The sequence below is a fragment of the Plutella xylostella genome, chromosome Z, assembly GCF_932276165.1.
Source record: "Plutella xylostella chromosome Z, ilPluXylo3.1, whole genome shotgun sequence".
NCBI lineage: Eukaryota > Metazoa > Arthropoda > Insecta > Lepidoptera > Plutellidae > Plutella > Plutella xylostella.
This window is the reverse complement of record NC_064012.1, coordinates 8,026,029-8,039,011: the sequence shown is the minus strand read 5'-3', so window position 1 is coordinate 8,039,011 and position 12,983 is coordinate 8,026,029. Positions and strand designations below refer to the sequence as shown.

General features: G+C 35.9%; 1 protein-coding gene across 2 annotated transcripts in view; it reads right to left on the bottom strand.

Annotated features, from left to right (window-relative positions):
* Positions 1-10,636, bottom strand: part of LOC105381784 (carboxyl-terminal PDZ ligand of neuronal nitric oxide synthase protein) — an 85,513-nt gene extending 74,877 nt beyond the window's left edge. For both annotated transcript variants that reach the window (XM_038121752.2, XM_038121757.2), the window contains exon 1: positions 10,278-10,636. The gene's annotated coding sequence lies outside the window, so the exon portion shown is untranslated. The remainder of the gene's footprint in view (positions 1-10,277) is intronic.
* Positions 10,637-12,983: the final 2,347 nt, after the last annotated feature.

The following is a 12,983-nucleotide window of genomic DNA, read 5'->3' as shown; positions in this document are numbered from 1 at the left end:
TCTGAGACTTCATTCATCCTTAACTTTGACTGGGGGAATGTTTAAGCTGAAAACTCTGGACTTTTTATACAGGGTGTTCGGCAAATTTACTGACAAAAGGCACTCTGCCTTACAAAGATATAATATATGATATCGCTTATAAATTTCGCGTATTAAATGTGTCTTATTGTGAATTATTTTACATCGTCAGGAAGGGAAAAAGCTTTTAAAATAAAATTATATAAGTAGGTACCTAATATGATTTATTGGGTAATTATTGAAAAAGTACTTAGTTTTTTTAATATCTCAATTACTTTTGAGTCTATGTCCATAGACATAGTTCTCAAATTATAAAATACTTCCGATGAACGACAACTATAAGCGTTTTTTTTTCGGTACATTTACCAAACATCCTGTATAAAGCTACAATTTAGGTGGATGATGAAGACATTTCATGACATTTTGCGAAATTTCGTCAAACTAAATTAAGGTTAATTAGGAAGAAGGCATTCTTAGAAAGAGGCTGCAAAGGGTATTGAACTGAGTTGGGCTGCATTCGGGAAGCTTGCATGGTCACGTATTCGTCACAGTCATTCTTTAAAGTTCGATGACAAAGGTTTTCAACTAGTGCGTTCTACCCACAAAGCAAACTTTGTGGTTCTACCAGTCCTGGCGTATATGTATAATAATAATAATAATAATATAAGTTCTTTATTTACAGGTAAGACCCATTAAAATACAAATACAATAGTAAAATGGTATGCCGTATGCAGTAAAAAATGGACACTGACTAAGGTTTGGGATCGTTTACTGATTAAAGTCACTCAGCTTGCTCTGGATTTCTGTAAAACATCTCATCGGAAATGAAGTTATTCGCCAGAGAAATAAGGCCGACACAGGTTTTAAAATCTGCAAGCAAACAAATCTGATACGGTCATAATCTGCCAAATAAGCGGTGGGTGTACTTTAGGAGTAGAAGAGGATTACCAGGGATTGGTAGATGAGTTTTGTAATTAGTGACCACAATCAGGAAAGCCCAGTGTGGAATAATTTTGCCCACCTATTTTAACAATTACTGCACTTTAAGAAGTTCTAAAAAAAAATTACTACCAAATTCGCAGTCAATCCGGGTTTCAATGTACGATAGGTTAATTTTTTTAACGACAGCAAAATGTTTTGATACATTGGATTATGATAAGTAAGTATATTTGCCAACTCTTTAGTAGCAAAATCATACACTAACTTCAGCTTTCAAAAGCATTGATCGAAAGCGGGGCCCGAGAATGCTATAGTAAATCACGTAGAAGGTGGCACTTCGACTGAACACCATTTTCCGAGGCATCGGAATTGTGTACGTGAGTTTATTCAGCGGGAGTCGGCGCTTGCTCAAGTTCCCAGAAAAACTAACAATTTTAAGTTCGCCGCAAAAATTAACTGCAAAATCTGCCGATTTAGACAGGAGTATTAATTATTTTGTGTGAACGGTAAGATGAATGAGGTGTGGTGGTGCAACGGATATATAAGCTCTCGGCTCTCATTCGTAAGGCAGTTGGTTCGAATCCTGCCATGCATGGCATGCACCATTGCACCAATGAATGCTTTAGAAATAAGAAATTTAAGTATAATTATACCATGTACCTACTCTTACTACTCTTACGGTGAAGGAAAGCATCGTGAGGAGACCTGCACATCTAGATTCTAGATTGTGCATTTATTCAAAAGGGTACAAATAACTAGTAGTAGGAATACTCGTAGTACAACGTGGGAAAGCCGCTTAGTTAGGCCCTGAGGTACTGAGAGACTGTGCGAAATTACGAAATTACCAATGCTATGAAAAAGTAAAACATGACTGCGTACCTATATAAACAAACAAAAACATTCCCTAACCATCGTCATCGTTACAGGGTAATTTTCATCAAGTGCGTGGTTTAAGAAGGCTTTTACTTGAAATTCATCATCAGCCATCGCATTTTAAAATCAAGTAAGAAGATTTCCCTGATCATGAAAATAACTATTTTCATGCCTTTTTGGGCGGTAGAATTTCTATTTTTACTCTCTACTTTCAGAGCATGAGTAATGAAAAGTAACTTTCTTCGCTGGTGAGATTCATTATCAAGATAGGTCAGTCGACATTCGGACATTTCCAGAATTCCACCGATCAGGCACACAGTAATCCGCTGACAGATGACGGATGCAGTTTTGAGGGTGTTTACTGTCAAATATGTAGTTTTAGGCCATAGCCGATGCTGAGTTTCGGGCTCACTTAATCAGCTGATATCTTTAAGCCTGATTGGTACGTGACCTAAATAAATATTGATATAGCATAGAAGAAATTTCAGACTAGATAATATAGGTAAATACTTATACTTAATTGAAATTTGACATCACCATATCATTTATCACTCAAAGCAAGTAGCATCATCATTTTAAATAGAAAATTAAACTTAATAATTTATTTGACTTCCAGTCAACATGAATAAAGTATTATGAATTAAAAACAAGTAGGTATATACGAATATTTCATATTTTTTGCCCACAGTCTTTTCAAAAGTTTCGAAAGCTCACTTGTATTCATAGAAAGAATCACAAAGCACCACCTGTAAGCAAAAAATTCTGTCCACCACAACCATTGTATAAAATCACTGAGCGAATAAAACTTTTGCTTTTCATATTAGTCCAGAAGTTGAAGACTCAGATGGAACGGACGTTCCTCTCCTGCGGTTGGAAGAAATCACGGATAAGTTCGGAACCAATCGAAAAGTTTACGTTTATTGCGCCGCCAAACACTTTATTACTTTACTTCTTAACGTTTCGAAATCATTTTGAATTCCAACCTGCGCAGTCAGGCTTGAATTGAAAATCAAGGGTAACAATTCAACTTGTAAACTCGTTGTTTCAAACGAGAATGCATTAGTAGGAACTGAAGTTTCAAACGGTAATAAGTTTCAGTGTTTCAGTATTGGACAGAAACTAAAGGTGTATCTGCGACAACTTCAAGAAATGTATTTCCAATAATCTCATCTAACTGAAAAATACTATTGTCTAATAAATGTGTTTTAGTTACCAAAGATGCAAAAATAAACTTGTGTCATTTTACGTTAAACTACTTTACAGTTACTGCAATTTCTTGCAATTGCGATTAGCGATGAACATAATTGAAAATATTACAAATTTTGTAAAAAAAAAATAGTGTCGACCACACAAGGTAAAAAAACGGAGAAATCTAGTTTATTAGTATAAAACAGACAATAAAGTACCAACGTAGGTTACCTACTTAGCTGTTGGACTCCGAGTCATGACACAGTCGGCTGCTTTATAATGAAGCAGGTAGATTATACTGAGCTAGTAAAAACAGCCAATGTTTTACTAATAAACCCGTTAGTTACTTACAATTTTGTTGTGCATTAGATAATCAAGCATGAGCGATGAGCAATGGAAGCTCATTGCGATTCAATAACGTTCTTTGATGCACGCAATCTTTGTACCTAGGCAATTAATCCTGGTTGCGATTTTCTCGGAGAGTATTTGTGGCACAACAGGCATAGGTCTGGATAGGCAGTGGACGTGCAGTGGAGTGATGATGATGATGATGATCGTAATCGTGACAGAATAGCTTGCGTGCCTTCTTACAAAATCGTTACTCCACTTCAATAAATTTTAGATGGAGGTTCTTTCATAAGAATGTACTACATGGCTACTGTTCCTCCTAGCATCTCAACACCTATACTAAACTAAACCTTTAGACAAAGTAGCTCCGCTCGCACGAAGGCAAGGTCGATGCACAGCCGGCACATGCTAGTCCAAAACCGGTTTCCAGGATGGGGGAGGGCACACACCCGGCCGGGCCGAGTTAGACTCGCCTCCTGCCGGCACCAGGGTTACTCGATGTTTACAAAAAACTAATGAACGAGAGTGTGCTATCGGTACGTTTAATGCAAAGAAATGCACCCATGCTTCGTTTTTGGTGAGCAAGAGTGACCCCCAGGACTGACCGAATATCACAATAATTATGATAGCATCAAATAAATTATATTTGGTTTAGGGTTAGGTGTTGGTAAGTAGGAACTACGTATTATATATATATATATATATATATATATATGCGGAAAAAAATGTTAGCTCTTCCAAGAAGGTGTCAAAGAGGCGAGGCGACTAAATTCGATGGTCTATTTATATACCTACTTACAATAGATATACAATACATCTACCAAGTTCTTAAAAATAAACCTGTTTTTGTTCATTTTTAACGGCCTTTGGAATGTCATAATTGTTTCTATTATGTTATTTTTAATTGGGGTAGGTTTTGGAATAAATCGAAAAAAATAGGGTCAACCAATTGAGTGATGGTGGTCACTTGGTGATTTTTACTACCCAGACCATTGGTATTTTAAAAATGAAATCGGTACGGTATTGATTACAAAAACGTACGAGTTCCGACCGAGTTGCGAAAATCTATCTTAAGTAGGTAAGTACTTATAATAATAAATATGTGTATGTATGAATTAAATGTATATTATACACTCGTTCATAGTCCATTTATTGGAATAATAGGAAATACGTAGAATCAGTCATTTATTCTTAATTAAACGCTATGATGATTATGTACGTACATCACACAGCCACATAATTACTGCACATTCCATCATTATATGGACCTGCAAGCAGCATTAAGTGGCTTTATGTATAATCCCGAATAAGCACTAGTCAAGACAAGAGGACCTAAGCTTGCCGAGAATCGAGAATGAGTTGAGGGTATACCTAAGTGGTTACTGCATCAATATTATTATTAGTAAGTGACTAATCCACAGTGACTCATTTGGTAAAATACTGGGGGTCTGAGATCTAGACTGAGAACGTATGGTATGGAATTTCGCCGATCTTCCGGTTAATCTTTGAAGTTGTAGTTATGTGTCTGTATGTAGGTAGGTCGGTATAACATGTATTTATTTAAATATAAGTTTACTCACTTATATTTTTTAATTAAGTCAAAATACCTACTGTCGATGTAATAAAGTCTATCATAATTTAACAGATTATCAGCACAAAATTACATATACGTTACTAACCTAACATAGGTAGGTATAACCAATTATCGTCATGAGTTCATCCTTTAAATAAATCTGTCCTATAAAATAAATAACATTGATACATTAAATTGCAATTATCGTTAAGTATGCATTTTATACAAATTGCATTGCACACACATACCTGAACAAACATCGGAAATGAATTTTCAACTAAAATAGAGCAGGTACTAATTGTTCCGTGAAAGCCTTGCTGAAGCCACCAGCACCGAGTGAATTAGCATTGAAATGGGCCAAATTTTCGGAGAATTACGAACCATTTACATTAAAACTGTATTCAAATCTCCGGGGAATAGTTATTAAAAGTTTCAAAGTTGTGATGACGATATGACTATTCATTTTATAGCAGCGCGTAGGAAGAGGAAGGAACCGCTAGAGAACATAATTTAAATACTTCATTCCTCTTAGTTTAAATTAACATTAACACTGTGGGCCTTAGTAATGAAACCTGGGATCTTTAGCACTATCACCATAGCTGGATATCATTATCCGCTACACCATCCGTTCTTCAATAAGTAATTAAATCTACATTTTATTCAAATTAGTGAAAAGTGTTAGTTTGAATTGGGCAGTCAGGTTACACAGAAGTGGTTGGACCACTTGCATTAAACAATCGGTGGGTAAAAAGGGCCGTGACTCAGCATAATGCAGGCGACCGGTGGGATTTGATACATCATTGGCCACAGTATCTTGACAGATGGTTCATGAAATACAGATGGATAAGAGAGAGGTAATAGAATTGTGTATCCAGTAGATAGTTCGGGTTTTGCTTCAGCATCGTTGCTTTCTTATACCATGTTCATTCAATATGGTTTGAGTAACACCTTATTAAATTTCCAAATTGGAGCACATATTGAAATTAGTCAAAACCCAACATCAACTAGAAAATAACTAATGATCTTCAAACATATATATGCACAGCACATTTTTATTAAATATTGACTAAGAACACATCAAAGAACAGTCTTTGGTTTGGGAACTAACACGACACAAATACACATAACTTAGAAACGATAATAAGTACAACACCACTTTTTTGCGGTCGATGTACAACAATATTTAGTACTTATGCCTACCGTGAAAAGAAAGGTTTAAAAGGATGGATCACTGAATGCAATTTGCGTTCATTGGGATGGCTGGATGACCATGGTTCTACCATCGCTCACAGCGAGGCAATTCCACCAAACGGTATTTCAAAGGATATTTGACGTGCACAATGTTTATCCCTACTCTTCTGTAGCGTTAGACCGTTTTGAATGCATACGAGTATGACTATGAGAGAGCGCTTTCAGCTATATGTACCTACGTTTCTACGTTATGTAATCAAAGTAACCATCCAGCAATTTTTTTAACTATTGTGGATCTGCCTTCGAATACGGATAAAATTTCATCAATATACGAAGTATTGGCAATCATGGATTATGAAAATTTTAATAAGGAAGTTTCTGGTATATTATCTAAACCACCAAAAGAAATTCGTACAAAGTTTATATATTACAGCCAATGACCAAAACCTAGTTGTGCAAATAAGAGTGTCCGTTCACCCTAAAAAAATGAGGTAAGTACCTAATAATAAAACTATTCATTATTTTTATAAAGTTTACAAATATTTATATTGATTACATTGTACAGTACATATTTGTAATTTGTAACCAAACTTGTAAAGCTTAAAAGAAAAACAAGCAACGAAAAAGCTAAAAAAATAACTAAACAACAGCACCTAACTATCATTGATTGACAAAGTTCTCAGCGATACTCCGGTAATAATGTCTAATTAGTCTTTTGCTTTTCTCATCAACAGTTCCGGTACTAATTGATAACTGACCCGATTTCCTTGTGCCCGCGCCGCCCTCGCTCTGTGAGCTTTGCAGCTCCCAACTGGCCAATTTGTGATCGCTGTTCTACTAAGTACGGTGAACTAGGTATATTCCTTTTTAAAAGTACACTGCACCCAATGTCAATATTTTTGTTCATCCATCTAAAGGTTCTCTGAAAGAGATCGCTTTGAGCGATAAAAGCTTAAACGGACTTTTGTTCCCTAATTAAGTTAATTGTATTATTCTTTTTGGTGTTAGAATGCAGCGTTAGAATAGAATAGAATAAATCTTTATTCAAAGAAAACAACTTATGCTATTACATACATCCCACAAAACCAAATGTTCCTTTAGGATGGTCGAACCTGGGATCTACGGATAGGACCTCTAACTCTAGTTCGTAAAATAGCATTCCCGCGAGCTTTTTTTAAAAATATACCTAATAAGTTGCGAAATTAAAGCACGCATAAAGTTCAAAAGATTTTAAAATCGGCGGCGGTCAATTTCGCGTAAATTATAAAAGACGCAAAATTATTGACCACTAGCTGTTCCCGCTCGCTTCACTTCGCCTTAAAAAGTTTTCCCGTGGGAATTCCGGGATAAAAAGTAGCCTATATTCTTTCCCAGGGTCTAGACCGTATGTATACCAAAATTCATTCAAATCCGTTCAGTAGTTTTGGCGTGAAAGAGTAACAGACAGACACAGTTACTTTCGCATTTATAATAGGATAACTAGATTGTGTAATTTGGACAAAACAGAGACCAAACCATAACAATATTTTTTTAATTTTACATCATTGCCACAATGATACCTAATTATTCTAAACCATTTCTAAACACTTACCATATCCTTATTTATTTATAATTTTATTATGCAATTGTATTTAAATAGGAAGGTGTCAAGATTTGTTCAGACAAGACCAACAGTGGCCTCAAGTAATGAATCCATTTCAGAAGGGTTCCCTTTGTATGTAAAAGACGCTATTTACTAAAATATGCCGCAACATTACGTCGGGCTCTGTCACGCGGCCCCTGAAGCCACAAAAGGATTATACTATGCAATGAAACATAATTATAATTTGAATTAAAGCGTACACTCGCTAACCTAACCTACTTGCGAGCAATCTAAAAGTTCCACGGTTGAAATGCCTACACCAAATAGTGGCATTTTTTTTAATTTATATTTTTTTATTTAAACACAATGTTTACTTTTTTAGTTGGTAATATTTAGACCCCTTAGCATGAATTTTCATCGTGAACGTGACGTGAAATTACTCGATGAATTTTGTAGGGAAATTTTAGTTCTGCTACCGACCGCCAGGGGCGCTGTTCATATTTTCATACAAAATTACTCGATGAACTCTACTTACAGTTCACGATGAAAATTCATGCTAAGGGGTCTGATGCGCTGTTATTTTCCGAGTAGATGAGTAATTTGGTGCTGTCATTGAAACTTTTCATTCCTCGCGAGCGTATCAATCCCGATTCCAGAAATGATCTACGTACTTATCACAATAATTACTAGAAATTCAGAAATAAATAATAATCAAAACTTAAGCCGCACAGTGGGCCACTTTCATCAGGGTTGACCAACAATTAATTGCAATTATTTGCCTACTGTTGCTATCTCTGTATGTGGTTAACTTTTGCAAATAATTAATGAGCCAAATTATTATTCAATTCATATTTTATACTGTTTACAATTTGTAGGTAAATACGGAAAGACAGTATAGTATAACGCCGGTTTTTTTAAAGTTTGTATATAACAGGAATATATTCCTGTTACAATATGATACTTATACGATTATTATATACTTAATTCATTGTATTATAAATTTGATTCATGGAGACGCCTAAATTTGTGTTCGTGGCTCACTTCAGTGGAACCTTTGTACATACGTTTCCCTTATTTTGCAGCCGCCACCGCCGTCGCGTCGCAGCTCTATTGTAATTCTCCTTTATTATTGGCTTTCGCTTTCATTTCATTAGGTACTCAGCTACTCAGTCACTCTTAATTGTAACTGTCTATCGTAATCTTCATCTTGTCATTTTATTTTATCGCAAGTAAAATTAAATAATTACTTGGATGGGTGTATTAAATCGAGTAAGTATCATCTTAATATAAGTAGGTAGCTAGCTAAGATAGATAACATCCCGGCTAAATGCATCTTTACTTTATACAAACTTCTTGAGTAAACTTCTGGTATAGCCAGAAGTACCAGTACAGCTGGTAACCACCGACCAAATTGTCCGATAGCATTCAAAATGTACCTTACTTGAAACTGATAAGATACACGTGCATGGATCAAAGACGACATAATTATCATAAGATAATTATGTCGTCTTTGGTCGTTACCTATAAAGGTAGGTACATTTCATTCAGTGTGCTAACTGCTGACATGCTTGATAAAGAAATGCCTGGCGAAGCAGCCCGATTCAAAATGTATGGAAACTTAAAAATGACACACCTTAGTTAGTTAAACAAATAAGTTAAATATGGTTAAAGTCAGTTAGGAGCTTTGTTTGCAGTTGGAAAATTTGTGTCGTCCTGGTCAAACTAATGAAGAAAAATATAATATGACGACAGTAAAATAAATAAGTAAATGAAAATATGTGTCAGGAGGACTTGGGTAATGCTGTGCCTGTGCATTGTGCATGTTACTTAACAAAAAAATTATTCTCAAAATTTGAATTTTTAGCAAAATAATCTCAAAATGGCGAGTTGGTAAATTCATCCTCCTCGATGCCTTACTGTTCTAATTTACATTTAATTTATTTAGGTATACTTCATTTAATTTTATAGATGTTTAAGATATACTGTAACGTAACCGTACTTAACGAAAACGGTGACCTTTTACCAATTTTTGGTTATCATCAACTTTTTAAGATTCACCTCTCCGTAGTTACCGAATTAACAGACCTTATTCACGTCAATAATATTTTAAAAACAAAACCTTAAAAACAAACATACAAAAGTGCGCTTTTCTTATAAGACAATGATTTGCAACCGAACACCGATGAGAAGATAACAAACAATGACCATTTGAATGCCCATATCCTTTGTGTGACGCTTAGTTTTCAAACCAACAGCGCAGTTCTAAGAACCCTTCGCTAGACTATCGGCATCGTCGATCAAGCTGCATCGCTTGTGCACCGCCGACCACCAACACGCACCGGGGACAAAACAAATGACCAACCATCGACTCGGACTGGCTGACACATCTAATAAAATACACAACACACCCACTACAACCCACAATATGCTTTTAGTTTAGGTTAGATAATATAATACAATTAGTAGAAGTTACACTTTAGTTAAAACTATAGTTTTTAAATACAACAATACACTGTAACTAGTTATCCAGACCGTAAAATATGGAATTTAGTATTTTTAACTTACCGGTTTATCTCGAACTTCGGCCTTTAACTTGGGAGCTTCATACATAAAAGCACAACTTAAACACTGGGAAGTTTTTAAGTAACGTAAACTAACGTAAAAGTTCTAATCGCATCTGTAGTTTTGTAAATAAAGTTTGGGGAATGTTTTTTTAAAGTTGTAATACTAGTTTGAGCTGGTTGTTTTTTTTTCGGAGGTCTGTTTCGGGTGTTGAGAAGTGAGTTAGTAAGTTTGTGTCGGAGCGCGAGGCGGCGGCGCTCGCACGGGGCGCTCGCTGGGACCGGTGGCACGCAATGACGAGAGGAGACCGAGCGCCGAGCGCGGGCGAGGAGCGGCAACGTCGCCCGCACAGTGAGCCCGAGCCCCATGCCGCCGCCGCCTCCACCCGCCATCGTCACTTCCGCACCGCAAAAGCTCAACTTCAAGTTTCCATAAAATAAAAATAATAACTTACATTATAGGTATATTGTGAAATTAAGTATTTGAACTTGTACCTTGTATTTTATTGAATACTTACCGACTTATAAGTTAAAAGTCTGAATAAAGTGTACTTAATAAGTAGTAAGTACCTATCCAAACAATATATTAATTCGAATCAGAATAATTAATTACTTACTTACTTATAATACTTATACACATAACTCAGTAAACAATATGAAAAATGTATAGATAGATTAAGTACATATTTAACAACTAACTAAACTTTGTAAACATAAAATGTGAACTATAATAATGGAAAATTTACCTTCCTTACAAATTATTTTATTTAAAAAATATAGATAAATTCAGTTTTAATAATTCAATATACTTAATTATGTATTAAATACTTATTACTTAAAAATTGTACTTAACATCATATTAAATAACCCTATGCTACTACGCTATACATATAATCATAGGTAAATTAGGTACTTACTTACATCATTTGATTGAGTAAGTCATATTTTATTTTAAGTCCCAATCTGTAACCGGAAAGGGCTCATTACGTAAATAACTCAAACATACAAGAGTACCTATCATCAAAATCATCATCGACAGTGGACCCTTTTTCGGTGCAGATGTCCACATATTGTGAGATGTCGAACCACGGTGCGGCCAGAAACAACTTGATCCTATCCCATGGCCTACCTTGTACTTTTATAACCCCGACGAAAATAGGAAGGTTGGTATAATTGGTAGGTAAGTATATAATATAATTATGTAGTATTTATATATATGTTACTATTATATCAATATTTGTTTTTATTAATGATTGAAAATAGCCGACCGCAGACAATTTAATAAAATACTTGTTCATCAGCAAGAAACTTAATGTGATGAGATATTATTTCATAGCATGTAGGTTCATTTCAAATATTAGCTGGATCCGCTTGGCTCTGAAAGTCCTACTATCTATATTCTAGTAGTAGTATATCTATATACGTTTAAATTTTTATGTGCAGTACGTAATGTAATAATGAGATACGTCGTTAAACGTGCACTGTCACTATCTACCTACAATAGATGTGTTTCCTTTGTGATAACATTGTTTAAACTACTTATACATATGACATTCTTTTCTCAGACGAAGTGTCGTAAAAAAAATGATTTCAAAAATCTATAAAAAGTAAGAAATAATTGATGTACAAAATACCTGGTACTATTCATTTTTAGGAATCCGTAAGTCTACTAGGAAACCGTATAGCTTCGTCATGGCTGTCCGTCTGTCTGTCCTGGCTCATTCTCCGAAGTTTCTGCACCGATTGCCGAAAATTGGTCTAGAAATGTACTGATAATCCGAAAATTGCTTTTTAAAATTATCGAAAAATTATTATTTTTACACCCAACCCCCCCCCCCCCCCCCCACACACAGCGAAAAGTTGATACAAAAAAAAAAACGACATACCCCATTGTGTGGGTTATGGGGTATGGTTAGAAAGTTATCTTTAAATACAACAAAAAGTCTCGTGATATATTAATGCAAAGTTAAAATTAGAGCGTCCCCCCCTCTTTAACTTTTTAAATACTGCTACAATAATTCTGAAAAAAGTGTGCTGTATGTTACCTCCAAGAAGGTAAGTACTTACAACGAAAACTATAGCGCACTCTGTATCATAGTAATTTTTAGACAACTCGACCAACAATGACGTGCCGTTGCCCTAACTAAATGGAAATGTATGGAATATATTTTTGTGTCAAGTGGTCGGTCCATCTTATGGCTACGGAACCCTTTCATGTGTCCGACACGCTCTTGGCCGGTTTTTTTTATGTTGGTGCGGTGAAAAACTAATCCGAACCATTGTTGTTGTTGTTGCTGTCCTATGGTACCCCAGTGGTACAGAGGGCCTTCACAAGCGTGCGGCACGCCGTTCTGTCCTCAGCAACCGCTCTGGCCTGCGTCCAGCTCAGGCCTTGCGCTCGCAGCTCGCCGTCCACTGTGCGCCGCCATGTGTGCACGGGGCGACCACGTCTGCGGTGGCCGCCCGGCGGTTTCCATTCGAAGGCAATGCTCGCTTTGCTCTCGACTGCTTTTCTGATTGTGTGGCCAATCCATCTCCATTTTCGCAATGCGATTTCTTGTTCTATGGAGGTCTGCTTACACACGTTCCACAGGTCAACGTGCGAACATCCGAACCATTGATGTATCAAAAACAATTATTGCAATCCGATCAAGAGTTTCAGTCACAATTAATTCGTCAAACAGTTAGCGTTGAATGTTACCTAAAATTC